This window comes from Pieris napi, chromosome 24, assembly GCF_905475465.1.
Source record: "Pieris napi chromosome 24, ilPieNapi1.2, whole genome shotgun sequence".
In the NCBI taxonomy this organism is placed as follows: Eukaryota; Metazoa; Arthropoda; class Insecta; order Lepidoptera; family Pieridae; genus Pieris; species Pieris napi.
In genome coordinates, this window is record NC_062257.1 from 2,992,128 (window position 1) to 3,007,022 (window position 14,895).

At 32.2% G+C, this 14,895-nt stretch overlaps 1 long non-coding RNA gene and 1 other non-coding gene across 2 annotated transcripts; one reads left to right on the forward strand and one right to left on the reverse strand.

Moving 5' to 3' along the window:
• Positions 1-1,888: 1,888 nt before the first annotated feature.
• Trnas-gcu lies at positions 1,889-1,970 on the reverse strand. The gene has a single exon. It is a non-coding gene; the product is annotated as a tRNA-Ser (tRNA).
• Positions 1,971-11,646: 9,676 nt separating this feature from the next.
• LOC125061923 lies at positions 11,647-12,491 on the forward strand. Its single transcript, XR_007119107.1, has 2 exons — positions 11,647-12,223; positions 12,288-12,491. It is a non-coding gene; the product is annotated as an uncharacterized LOC125061923 (long non-coding RNA).
• Positions 12,492-14,895: the final 2,404 nt, after the last annotated feature.

Genomic DNA, 14,895 nt, shown 5'->3' on the forward strand with positions numbered 1-14,895 from the left:
ACTACTAAGATTATTACAGAATTTCATTAATTGTAATATAATTATTACTATCATTGATGTCGTTATTATATATTTGTGTTATTAATGGCTTATGGTAACTGAAATACGAAATATATTGTTTACATTTCACAAAATTTAGTAACCGAGCGAAAACTCCATCAATTTTAAACACAGTAAATTTTGATACACTGCCTAGCATACAATTTACAAATTAATTGCTGCAAATTGCGATTAGCAAATTTCAAGTCGAAAATGTAATCCGTTGTCAAACTTCAAAGTCAAAAACATACTATATGTTCATTTTAACGCCGATAAAGAAGTTTGACTTCGAAAATGTAATCCGTTGTCAAACTTCAAAGTCAAAAACATACTATATGTCATATTTTAACGCCGATAAAGAAGTTTGACTTCAAAAAGCAACATGGCGCGTAACGGAAAAATGTGACGCGTAACGCAAAAATATTACACTAAAATTTTTTCCAACCCCGATAAAGAAGTTTCACTTCAAAAACTCAACTCAAATGCAATATAACTTTAGTCATATAGGTGAACAAGTACACTTATGATTATAAATTGACTCTAAATTTATATTAACTACCAGTTCACAAGCCAAGAGCGTAGCGGGCAAGAAACTCTCTGCCACTCTTTTTAATCGTCAAGTTTTGAGTCATACAAATTGTTTGAATGCAAGCAAATCAATCCAAAGATCATTTAAATATTCGTCAAATTTATTAGTGTTATTGGACACTTTATTACGTTAAATATCCTTTTTAATAAATAAAGTTAATATTAAATTACTAATTAGTCTTAAGTTAGACTATAATCTAGATAAATTATGTCTTTGTGCAGAGATACAAAAAGTTTTATCAATGTTGTAGTTTTTAAGATTATATGTACTTATTAGTTATTTTAGTTAGTTTTTCGTTCTGCTAAGGAGTTAATATGGAATTATATAGTTTAGTGTTGGTTTAGTCTTAAGCTAGCCTAGATCGTAATGTTAAATTATGTCGAGTTTATAAAAAACCAATGCAACTCTCGATCCCAGATCTGTTGTGTTTTTCTTTTTTTTTTAAAGACAATTCACACCAATTGACCTAGTCCCATGCTAAGCTGGTGAAGCTTGTGTTATGGGTACTAGGCAACGGATATACAATATACATACATATGATAGATAGATAGACATATAAATACATATTTAAACACCCAAGACCTAAGCACAACACCAAATGCTCATCACATCGAAGTTCGTCTCAGCGGGGATCGAACCCGGGACCCATGGATTCGCAGTCAGGGGTACTAACCACTAGACCAAAGAGTCTTTAATATACAAATAGGTCAGTCTTCTGTGCATGTCGAAAGAAAATGTTTGCGTCTAAGGCACATCCTCGCGATGGTGAGTTCACCGCATGAGTCAGTTTTAAAGAGAAAGAAGAGTCCAAGCCACTAGGCCAACGCTATTCTGCCTGGTCTTTAGGTACCAAGGGTGCAACTATGCGGAGCCAGGCTTAGTTGTACAAAAATTTTGATTAAGAGAAATGATAGAGTTATGTTTTCTTTTTAACGTTTGATTAAATTTATACGAGTATGTCCAGAGATTAAAGATTTTACCGAAGAAGAGAAGAAGATCCAATAAGAAATAGAATAGCTTGCGGGATGTCATGAATTTTATTTACGGCAGTATTTAGAATTTTGTTGGGCTCTTTTTATATTATTTAAGAATATATCTTTTACGCTTTGAACTTATACAATAATATAAGATCAGTCAATTTTTAATTTATTAACTTATAACAATTAAGTCAAAGTTTAATCAAAAAAATCACAATGATTAGAAATATTTTCAAATCTTAAAGAAAATTAAAGATTTACAAATAAAAAAATTAAAATGTTTCGACGAGGATGGGATTCGAACCCACGCGTGCAGAGCACATTGGATTAGCAGTCCAACGCCTTAACCACTCGGCCACCTCGTCTTGCGCAAGCGATCTGAATTTTTTTATAACAATACTTTTTTCTATTATATGATATGTCATCTTGTTTAATTATATGATAATACGATAAGTATTTAATATCAATATGATTATATTCATTTTTAGGATAAAGGACTTCTAAATTTAGTTTCGCCGCCATTAAAATTTAAAAAAAGTTTTCCCGCTAAAACGTCCGATGACGTTATTGCTTATAGTCTATAGAATATTTTAACTCTTTGAATTACGTACATAATTTGTTACTTATTACGGAAACGTTAATTAATTAAATACATTAAATATTCAAACTATCAAATTCGAGAACTCATTTTATAGTTGAAATAAACATAATTATAATACGGTTAACATTTACATCCAACAACTCATGTCACATAAATCATTTTATTATGGCAACACTACAAATTATAAAAATTTGAATAAAGAATTTATTTTGACATAATTTTACTAATCCGCAGATGGCGAGTCACTAATAGTATAATTATGAAGATAAGTTAATTAAATAGCCTCTTGGCCTTGAGATATAGCCACGCGTTTATTATATATCGCTCGGTTAATATCGCCATAATAATTTTTAAATAGTAAAAACATGTTTTATGACTATTATTTTAACAACCGGCATAAGAGCTAAAACTTCATGTATGACAAAAGGCTGATTACCTACTCATACCTACTGGCTTATTTGAACAATAAATATCACGAAATAGAATACAGCCGAGACCGTAGCGCTTTTTGAGTCAATATACTAACACTATTGGACCTGTGTTCGAAAATTTTATAAACTAATTTTTTTATTACAGTGGTTGCCTGGAAGAGATCGCTCGAAAGCGCCGGTAAGGCCGCCAGTCCTTTTTATTTAATCATGTCAATTGTATTTAATTATGTCAATTGTATTCTGTACATGCTACGATGTATTAATAAATATAAAATATCTTGGGTCTCGGGGTTTCACCCCCTTTAATTCGTTCATATATTCACTAGTATATGATATCCCTATATCATAATATATAGAGATACGGGATACTTCACATATGGATTCGCCAACATTTTTTAAATATGAAATTATGAAATATATAGTGAGGTTAGCGCGTTAAAGCACACCCTTTTTATATTAGTATGTATTATTTTAATTAATATAAGTAATACAGATTATACTCCAATAACTATATGTTAATAAAACAACTCATTTATTATAAAATTTATATATAGTTTCTATAATGACGTCTAAATATAGAATAAAAAACACAATTTTAGCGCCATTCATAATTATTGTTACATACGTTAATTTGGTTTAAAGAAAAACTATTAATTAAATATACATTATGATTTTATATTATTAATAGTTAAATGAAAAATCATATTGTTTTAAGACATCGCAGACGTTAGCTTGTCATGGTTCGACTTGGGAATACATTCGTTTAGTTAACCTTCTTATTTGGTGATCATTAGGGTTTATCAATAATTCCAAGTAATTTTAAAATAAAATATTAAACTCCATATAACGTCTTTAATCGACTTATTGTTTTCTTTCCGTATAATACCTCTAACGCCAAAAAAAGCGCGGACCCACGGTATCACTATGCTCTGTGTAGAAAGAGAGCGGCCGCGGCGTGGCAAATATGCGAACAAATAATATTATGTATATGTCACCGTAAAATTGTAAACACCGTTAGATTGTAATTTATCTCGCGATATTGTAAACTGTCGAAAGATTGTGAACCTCAACGAAATGCTTACAATTTAAGGTATTATTATTCGGTAGTTATATGAAATTGTTGGGAAGTAAAATTAATCTGTAATTGACCAAAGAAGTTTGAATGATAACTAAGTTAGTGTAGTACAATCTACCGAATAATAATACGTTAAATTGTAAGCAGTACGCTGAGGTTCACAATCTTTCGACAGTTTATAATCTCGCGAGATAGATTACAATCTAACGGTTTTTACAATTTTACGTTAACATATATACAAAAATTTTATATTTTTTCATAGTATTCAGGATTACTGTGGAACTATAATAACGTATTATATACCATAACAAAAAGGATATTTAGCTGTGACAACAAATTTACGACGGTTTTCTTTTCGCAAAGACTATAATTGTCACCGTAAAATTGTAAACACCGTTAGATTATAATCTATCTCGCGAGATTATAAACTGTCGACAGATTGTGAACCTCAGCTTACTGCTTACAATTTAACGTATTATTATTCGGTAGTTATATGAAATTGTTGGAAAGTAAAATTAATCTGTAATTGACCAAAGAAGTTTGAATGATAACTAAGTTAGTGTAGTACAATCTACCAAATAATAATACGTTAAAGTGTAAGCAGTAAGCTGAGGTTCACAATCTTTCGACAGTTTATAATCTCGCGAGATAGATTACAATCTAACGGTTTTTACAATTTTACGTTAACATAATCATTAGGCACAGACTATATAGAGTTTACAGTGTATTTTGAACTATACAGGTAGATGGTTGTAGCTGCAAATTTTATATTACAAAATGCATGTTTATTACCAGTTCGCCGGTATAATCTAACCTAAAAATATTTATTTATTTACGCCGTAGACAGGCCGCGTGTAGCGACACCTGCAATCTGCGCTTTCAAATCACCTCGATGACGTTATGCCCTGAATCACGCTAACGCAGTTATACTGGCCTCTGAGGATATATAGAACTTCTCGATCTCAGCGACTGGGATCAGTCAGTAGACTGGTAAAGGTCCTCCACATACGGATCTTCTTGCTACGGTCCTGACATACCTAACATCCATTTTCATGACATTGCGTATTAGAAAAAAAGATACAGAAATCTGAGATCCAGACTTGAAAGGTTGTAGCGCCGTTGGTATATATCACTACATAGTATAAAAGTCGCTTTCTCTGTCCCTATATCCCTATGTTTGCTTAAATCTTTAAAACTACGCAACGGATTTTGATGCGGTTATTTTTAATAGATAGAGTGATTGAAGAGCAAGATTTATATGTATAATTACATTCATTAAATATTGGAGAAATACTGTTTTCTGAGGTTTCTAATGTGATGTAAATAATTAGGTACATTTTTTCCGCTTACATTGCAAACGCAAGCTGAACCCTACGTGATTTATAAAAATAATTAGTACTAAGTATTGTATACATTGAAAAGGTCTACAGAAAACTCCACGATGGTAACTCTGTAACTCTTATGGATATCCCACAATAACATTTGTTTGTCATTTACTTTTTACGACAAATAATGGCTAATTTTCGAAGCGATATTTACCAATACAGCAATTTAATCTTTATCCAATTAAATACCTTAAATACATTGTTGATATAATATACATAGATCTATATGGCCCTTTACAGCATATGATTTTCGGAGTCCGCGATCTCCCTAAAGCACTTTTAATTTAGTATCAGCATTGTACCCGTCGCTAATATACAATAAATGGCAAAGATAGGTTCTTGTATGTTAGTGCACAACGTATTGTTTATACAGATAAGCTGATACCAAGACAAGGCGCCATAACCGAACCGACAAATGACAAATAACTTCAAAAATTAAAGTACACGAATACCAACATAAAATAAAAATGTCAAAAATTTAAATTAAGGATTAAAATATTCAAATTTAGTGCGCGTCCCGCTCGCGCTCGTAGCGTCATAACTGCCTGTGCCTGCGTCGCTGGAGCCTGTAGAACATTTTACGAGTATGGAGAGGACTTTTTATAACTGTTATAATTTTCAGATGGACTATAAAAAATAGACGATTTTTCAATAACATGACAAAGATCGTTAATTATCATTTTTTATAGAACAATAAAGGACAAGCCTTTATTTTTAATTTATTTTATTATTATTAATTACTTAAGATGTCATGTGGAACATGGTGTAATGGTTGCAAATCCTTACAAACGTTGTGTAAAAAAAACATGGCCATTAGAAAGAGTGGCGGAGAGTTTATTGCCAGTTCTTCTCTTCCGTTCTACGCCCTTGATTACTGGCACTAAATGTAAAGTTAGAAGCATTTCATATACATTTTTTTTGACGTTGTGTTACCTATATGATTAAATGACTTTTGACGAGACGACTCATCTGATGCTACTGTCTTCTGACGCAAGTGCGTTGCTGGCCTTTTAAATATTTTAAATTGTAGAATGAAACACAATTTATTTGCTATATATACGCCTATGTTTCATTAAAATATTGATTCATTGGGAAGCAAATCTTAGACCTCCCAGTTCATAATTTTAATATTCATAGTTATTATAATTTATCTAGTATTATGATAATTCATGGATTGCAAAATTGGAGGATGTATTTCACTCCGTCGGTGATTGTGTAATGTTAAACATATTTATAGTACTTAATGTAATCCTGATAATGTAAATACAGGCAATTATAATGATAATTTTAAAGGATTGTTAATGACAAACATTTTAACTATACAGTAACAAACAATACTACTCTTCTATTTTTTTTTAAATAACGTTTTCCAAATAATTCCCCGACTATGTAGTCGTCGGAGGTGTTACAAAGGTTACATAAATGGTATTGGTTATCCGAATGTTTACTTTATTTTACTATACTAGTGGACCCGACAGACGTTGTCCTGCATGATATTTCAAGCGATTAGTAAAGCAAAGTATGAAAGTACCGACTGCAGCGCCATCTGGCGGGCTGATTTGTGAATCTAAACCATTCCCAGATCCCCTTGAACACACACAAAAAATTTCATCAAAATCGGTCCAGTCGTTTGAGAGAAGTTCAGTGACATACACACTCACAGAAGAATTATATATATAAAGATTACCATTTCTACTACTACCTATTTCTTTTGACAACCCCCTGCATGACCCTCACAGCAAATCCCAAAAAGATGCCCCTCAACCTAATTTTAATATTCATTGCTTAAACTAAAAAGCCTCCTCCACACAGATCACGTTACCCGAATACTATAAATTAATGGTCAACGCAAGAAATTTTAAATATTTGAAAGGGGCATTTAGAAAAAATCAAAAGTCCCAGGATAATATATTACATAAAATAAATAATACAATCATAAAGTCGTTATAAATGTAGTGTTTATAAAACGTAATCGTGGTTTTATGGTTCATATATTTGTGGTTGTGACCCATCAGCCAGACAGGGCTATTATGATTCTGGTGAAGGACAATTTGTATTAATTAGATGGGACTAAACAAATATTTAGTTTGGAATTCTAGGAACAAGGTAAATATATCATAGGGTAAGCTATGACAGCGCTAAGTATTACTAATTTTTAACTTTTTATTTTATTTTATTTATTATACACCCTTACACACGATTTTCATTATTCACAACTTTAATATTATTATTTTCTACTTAGTATTATTATTTTTCTTTGCTACTTAGGCGCAAACTAGCTGCTGTGGTCTCTGGCAGAATGACCAGCGCTGTGGAACTTTCTACTCCTCAGCATAATGCTGAGCCAGGGCCAATTACAACCACAGTACACACACATTGCACACTAGAAGCGAACCGAATGGCAAATTTTTATTGTTTTTGATACGTCTTATTTTATTTTTTCTTTAAGTATTGTTATTTTGTGTGTTTATGTGTGTTTTCGTTTATAATAAATATTATGTCTATGTATCACTTCCATTTGTAAAAAACACATTGGACATATCTAGTTCGTATGTAATCACACGTAACGATACTTTGTGACTCAAAAATGTATTCGGTTTTGACACAGTAGTTTAAGGTAAATCTCGACACTGAATCTGAAGGCATGTATTTACTTTGATTAGTGATTAGGAGAATACAAGTGTGGACGGCGACTGATTAATTGGCGGCGTAGTAAAGTGATTCTATTTTTTTGCGAGTGAACTGCGAGTAGTGACGTCGCGTGCGCCCTCCCTTCCCCCTCACCCGCAGCGTGCCTGCCAAACTATTGACAACTGAATCTACTTAACAGAGCCACTAAACAATAATTGGACACTACTTGCACTACACACCTGCACTAATCAATGTCAATTACTAATCACTTGCACTCGCACTAAGCAAAGTGAATACAGGTCTTGAGAGATTTAGAGAGTAACGCGACGTAGGACTAAGTGCGACTCTTGTATCATGTATGTCAAAAATGTATTGGATTTTGAAGTACGGAAGGGATTGAAATCTCGAAGAAGTAAAGAAATATTGGTAGGAAGGGGAACAGAGAGATACTAAAGAATAAATAAGGAAGAGTGGTCATATTTAGGACAAGAAAAGAAAACATGATTCAGGTCAGAATAGCTCTCGCCACACTCACAGGCGGTACTAGTTACGATATCAAAACGGAATTCTTGATATCGTTTTTAAATGTTACCCATAGATCGCGCCAAATTTCGACTTAAAACTTCCCCAATCATCAGTTCCCTATATAGATAATATATTCGATAGACTATCAACAACTTCTGCACCAGAATGTGGTATATTGGTGGTGGTTATAAGTGGTTATTCAATTTATAGTAAGTATTAATATGCCCGCGTTATGGCAGATGGTTCAAAAAGGTCCTTACATGGAATGCCCCAGTGGGAAGAGAAATGAGAAGAAGCCCACCAGAAACGTGGGAAGATGAAATAAAAGAGATAGCGGGAAATGATTGTCAAGTTAGTAGCAAGGATAAGTAGAGAATTTGGCGGAGACATTCAATTCGTCAGAGTATACTTATAAATATAATAAAACTAGCTGCCCCCGCGAACTTCGTTTCTTCTTAATGTGATTTTACTTAGCCTACCTTTTTAGTACATACCAACATGGAACATTTTGCTATGCTACCCCAGAGACTGTTCATGAAAACTTTTTAGGTTTTTCTGTGAATTGTCTCTATATAAACCTCAGAGTTCAAGTCATAAGATTTTAATAAAAAATAGGGGTTGATCGTAGAGGGATGAAAATTAAGGGTTGTTTGTAATTTTGTATGCTGTATCATAAAAAAAAAATTATCTCAAAAATAAAATTTAGGTGGAACACCCTTAACATTTAGGGGTTTGAAAGATAGTAGCCGATTTTCAGACTTACTGAATATGCATAAAACATTTCGTAAGAATCAGTCGAGCCGTTTCGGAGGAGTATTGGAACGAACATTGTGACACGAGAATTTTATATGTTAGATAGACTTAATGTTACTAAGGGTCTGTTTCACAATGTACAGATAAGTTCTACATAAGTTCTAAATTAGCTATTTATTACTTATTGGTAGGATAAACACTATTGTTGCGTTTCACGACTGTCAGATAGCGCTATTCGTCACATAAAGTCCATCATAAGTTATGAGTCCGATGAATGTCAAATAGCACAATTTATCTTCCAAATAATTTATGTGTTACATAGCTATTGCACGCCTCGCAGTGCTCTACTCTCGACATGTAAAAAAAACCAGTCTTTCGAAACGTGAATGACTTTTTTCTCACTAATATAACACTTACAGGATAATATGAGTGCACTAAAATCGAGTTAAATAATCTATCAATATACGGTATTTTTTATGAACAATTATTTTGTTTAACATAGTAAATAATAACATTAAAATCAATCATTCTTGGACGTCCGTCAGTCTGTGTTTATGGATCCATGTATCCATCTTCAAAGTGTTGAAGTTAAAAACATTGTAATGTTTACATTTCCCTATAGTAAGAGTTTGACGCAGAAGGAAAATAATTTAAGATACAAATTAAATGTGACATTGGATAGTTTATCGTATTATTCAAACAAAATAAATATAATTGACATAAATAAATTGTCATTTGTTGATAACAGCTTTTTTTTAAGAAAGGATAGATTGTTTCTATCTAAATTTGGTAAAAAACAATTAGCAGTAACGCTAAGCTTTTATTTACTAACTTCAGCCAAGAACTTGGCTGCTAAATCTGCTTTATTTGAGCAGTCTTCTATTATTAGGTTAGACAATGCCTTTATACAGCAGCAGAGTTCCGACAGTGCTCCCTTGGAGCAAATTAGTCATGAAATAGTTGCCCCTATTGAGCAATCTAACTATGATGCACATAAATGCTTGTCCCAAATTAAATATTTAAATTAAATAATAAGACAACAGAGAAGGCCTCTAGCAACCTTAAAATAGTACACCAGAATATACAAGGTTTTTCTGGAAAGAATCTAGAAATCTCTTTGTTTTTAAACAGTCAGAATATCCATGTATTATGTCTCACAGAGCATTGGTTAAAAAAAAATGAATTATTAGATTGTATTGAAAATTATAAAATTGTTAGTGCATTTACTAGGGAATGTGCAATTAGAGGTGGGTCATTAATAATGTTACAAAACAATATCAAATATAAAGAAAGATTAGACATAATAAAACATTCCATTGAACAAACGATAGAAATTTCTTGTGTGGAATTTGAACAATTTATAATTGTGTGTGTATACAGACCCCCTTCTGGAAGCTATGATCTGTTTGAGTCTTCTATGGAAAATGTTCTTAATATTATAAGTAAAAATAACAAAAAGATGGTTGTCTGTGGGGATTTCAATTTAAATATTTTAGTTTCTAGTACATATACAAGTAGATTTACTAATTTATTTGGGTCGTTCAATCTACAATATTCTTTCTTTGAACCAACTAGGATTACCCCCCTATCAGCTACCTGCTTGGATAACATTTTTTCTGATTGCGTTTTATATGAAAAATGTATTGTTAACTGGGTGGATTCAGATCATAGTGGACAAAAAATCATTGTTGAGCGCCATAGGGTTAAACAAGACATAAAAATTACTTTTAGGCCAATAACGGACAAACGCTTAAAGGTTTTTGAAAATAATATTAAGAATAAACTTAGGTTTCTTAAAAATTCAAATGATGCTAATGAGCAATACGAATATTTATGTCAACAAATAAGCATAGAATTTGCTAGCATATTTAAACAAAAAACTGTTTCTTTAAACTCTAAAATGAAATTCTGTGACTGGGCCACACCAGGTATTTACGTTAGTAGAAGAAAATTGTATGATCTATATTATGAAAAGTCTATTTCTACTGAGCAGTCGCTTATAAACTATGTCAGAAATTATTCAAAAATATTTAAAAAAGTTTGTAATATAGCAAAGGCAAATTATTTGAGTAATAAAATAAAAAAATCGGACAATAAAATTAAGACCACTTGGAACATTATTAATCAAGAAACTGGTAAAACTTCATTTAAAGATAGCTCTTTTGAAATTAATATTAATGGCAAAATTATAAAAAAAGATGCAGCGGTCGCAAATGCTATGGAGTCCTTTTTCTCTGAAATCCCTGCAAGAATCACTAGTAAACTGAATTCATCTACGCAATTCGCGCTTTCACTTTTAACGTCTAGCACAAATAAAAATAGTAGTGCATTCGATTTTCATAAAATTAACACGGATTCTATTGTAAAGGCATTTAGATCGTTGAATAAGAAGAAAACAGAAGATCTATGGGGCATATCAGTAGCTGTAATAGCACCAATAATTGGAAATATTTCTCCTTATCTAACGATTATTTTTAATAGATGTATCGATGATGGGGGTTTTCCCAATCTCATGAAATATAGTAAAATTATTCCTTTATTTAAGTCTGGAGACAAATCGGACCCCACGAATTTCCGCCCTATATCAATTTTACCAACTCTAAGTAAAATATTTGAAAAAATTATTCATAAGCAATTGCTTTCACATTTTAGATTAAATAAACTATTTCATGATAGACAATTCGGTTTTACTAAGGGTAGATGTAGTACGGATGCGGGTGTGGAGCTCATGAAGCAAATATTCGATGCCTGGGAAAATAAACAGGATGCTTTAGCTGTCTTCTGTGACCTGTCCAAGGCTTTTGACTGTGTAGAGCATAAAACATTATTGGGAAAATTACAGTATTATGGCGTCTCAGCAAACTCAATAAAAATAATAAATTCATACTTGAGTGACCGATTACAAAAAGTGGTTATAAATAAAGCAGAGTCTTTAGGAGCTCCTATTCTCATGGGTGTGCCTCAGGGGTCGATATTGGGGCCGTTGCTCTTTCTTATCTACATAAATGACCTGCCATTTTATATAAATAACTTATGTGAAACGGTATTATTTGCAGATGATACATCTCTTATTTTTAAAATCAGTAGGAACGCAATAAATTTTGACGAGGTAAATGATGCCCTTTCCCGAGTTATGTGTTGGTTTACTTATAATAACTTGTTACTAAATTCTAATAAAACAAAATGTATTAGATTTTCTTTGCCTAACGTAAAACAGGTCAGTACAAACATTAGTATTAATGAGGAAATAATTCAATGTGTTGATTCAACTGTATTTTTAGGGATCACTCTAGATTCTCGTTTGCAATGGAAGCCCCATATTACAAATCTATCGGCAAGACTTAGTTCGGCTGCTTTTGCGATAAGAAAGATTAGATGGATGTCTGATGTCGAAACGGCGAGGCTTGTATACTTCAGTTACTTCCATAGTGTTATGACATATGGTATATTGTTGTGGGGCTCAGCGGCCGATATTCAAGATATTTTTGTTTTACAAAAAAGAGCAATACGCGCTATATACAAATTAAAACCGCGTGACTCGCTAAGAGAATTATTTAAAGAGATTGGTATTTTAACAGTTGCCTCCCAATATGTGTATGAAAATATTATGTACGTTTATAAAAACATTAATAAATTTATAAAGCGCAGTGACTGTCACAATTTAAACACAAGAAGTAGGAATAGACTTGATTTTCCAGCTTTCAGACTTAATAAAACTGCTCACTCATTTGTGGGGAAATGTATACAGATATTTAACAAGATTCCGGACCGTGTAACCAAACTTCCGATACATGAGTTTAAGCTTTGCATCAAGAAAACCCTAACAAAGGGAGGATATTACACTGTTCGGGAATTTATAGACGATGACAATGTGTGGGCACTAGTGCCGCTGTAAGATGGAGAGTTGACATGCATAAGAGTACAAATTGTACCTAAATGATTAAATGACTTATTATTATTATTATTATTATTATGTGGCAGAGAAATTGGTCGAAAAATTTATCGTACCAGAATACTTTTTTTCTTATTATATAAAGTTATACCCTGGGCTGATTCCTAGTTAATATTAGCCTAAGTACTGTCGTTTAATTATAATTTGTAAAAAACTAAAATACGACTGTGTATTTTCCTCACCTTAGAGTTATGGCGCCACTATATATTTTTTATTATATTAAGTAAGTAGTAAGAAGTAAAAATAAAAAAAATAAAATGTAAACGAATGATTTTTTTTTTTTTAATGTGAATGACCGCTATGAGGCGTGCACTTTTGGATTTTCCAAACTATTTGGTACTTTATACACACATTGTGAAACAGACTTTATAATACTCAAATGACTATGTCAATATAAGTATTTGTTTTTTAATATAGTACCAAAATTAGTATCCAGGTATTTCTGATAATGACAGGTCATAATTCTCACCCCCGTGCCTGCATCAGACACGCGGACCTTTGTGCGCTAATACTGTATCGGTGGAGTCTGGCTGAGACGTACCCCATACAATTTATGCGATAATAACGCTTTTCCGATTAGACACTTTTTTCGGAACACAACTAGAACTAAATATATATTTAAACCGTGCATGGACTGTTAGGGAGCGTTCAAGTGTTACGTAACGCAATTTTTGGAGATTGTTGACCCCCCCCCCCCATGTAACTCGGCGTAACGTTATTCAGTACCCAAAACATTACTGTACCCAAGTATAGTAAAATGTTTCGAGACCACCTAGTGACTCTATAGTTACTATTATGTGGTGTAAGAAAATAATATTAACAATAACGCGTAATTTAATCCCCGCCCCGCATCGTAACGTTTTACAAAAAGTTTCTACAATTTACCTACAAAATTAATACGACATTAATTAACTTACTGAGTTCAATGTTCGCTGCTCCAATTGGCCTGAAGAGGTCAAGTTGTTACAATGAACCTACAACTAAAAACCTTAAAAAATATAATATAATAACTGAAATATAAAAAAAATAGGTAAAAAAACTTTTTAAGTTAAACGGTTTTATGTTAAACATACATTGCAATGTTTAAGATAAATGTACTAAAAACCAAAAAATAATAAAATAGATACAGTCGTGGGAATTATAAACATATGCATAGACTAGACTAAAATAAAACCGTGGGGCACGTCAATTGTCTACAAATTATCGACTTAATGTGCGATAGAAGAATCGTTTAATTCGTCGTTAAAATAGGCAGTTGGCCCGCAGACGTCCTGAAATTACTTACTATTTTCTTGCTCATGGAAATTCCAATAGTTATACACTCCATGTAAATAAAAGAGATGTTTCAACTAGTTTATCGTTGGACATTCACACTGCTGGCTGGCGAGGAATCGTTTCACTGCTCGTAGTTTGTCTTTAATCGACAAAACATATGATAAAAGTACTACTCGCTCACCACTATGAAACCCTAAAACTCGCTTATAATCGAGCTTGCTAGCTTGTTTCCACATTCTAGCCCTACTTATCACACGTCCATCGTTGTCGGTTGAACAACTGCCTAATTATAGTCTAACATTACAAAACAAACATTTTAATCAACGATTGTAGACAATTGACGTGCCCTACGGTTTTATTTTAGTCTAGTCTATGCATATGTTTATAATTCCCACGACTGTATCTATTTTATTATTTTTTGGTTTTTAGTACATTTATCTTAAACATTGCAATGTATGTTTAACATAAAACCGTTTAACTTAAAAAGTTTTTTTACCTATTTTTATTTTCTAGTTTTTAGTTTTTATTTCGCATTCTGTTTAATTCATTTAGTGCTTCATTATTGCAAGGTTCCTTGCCAGTTAGTTTATATAAATAAATCAATTCTATAATATAAATATAATATATATTTAATTAATAAAATAGATACGGTTTTTAATATA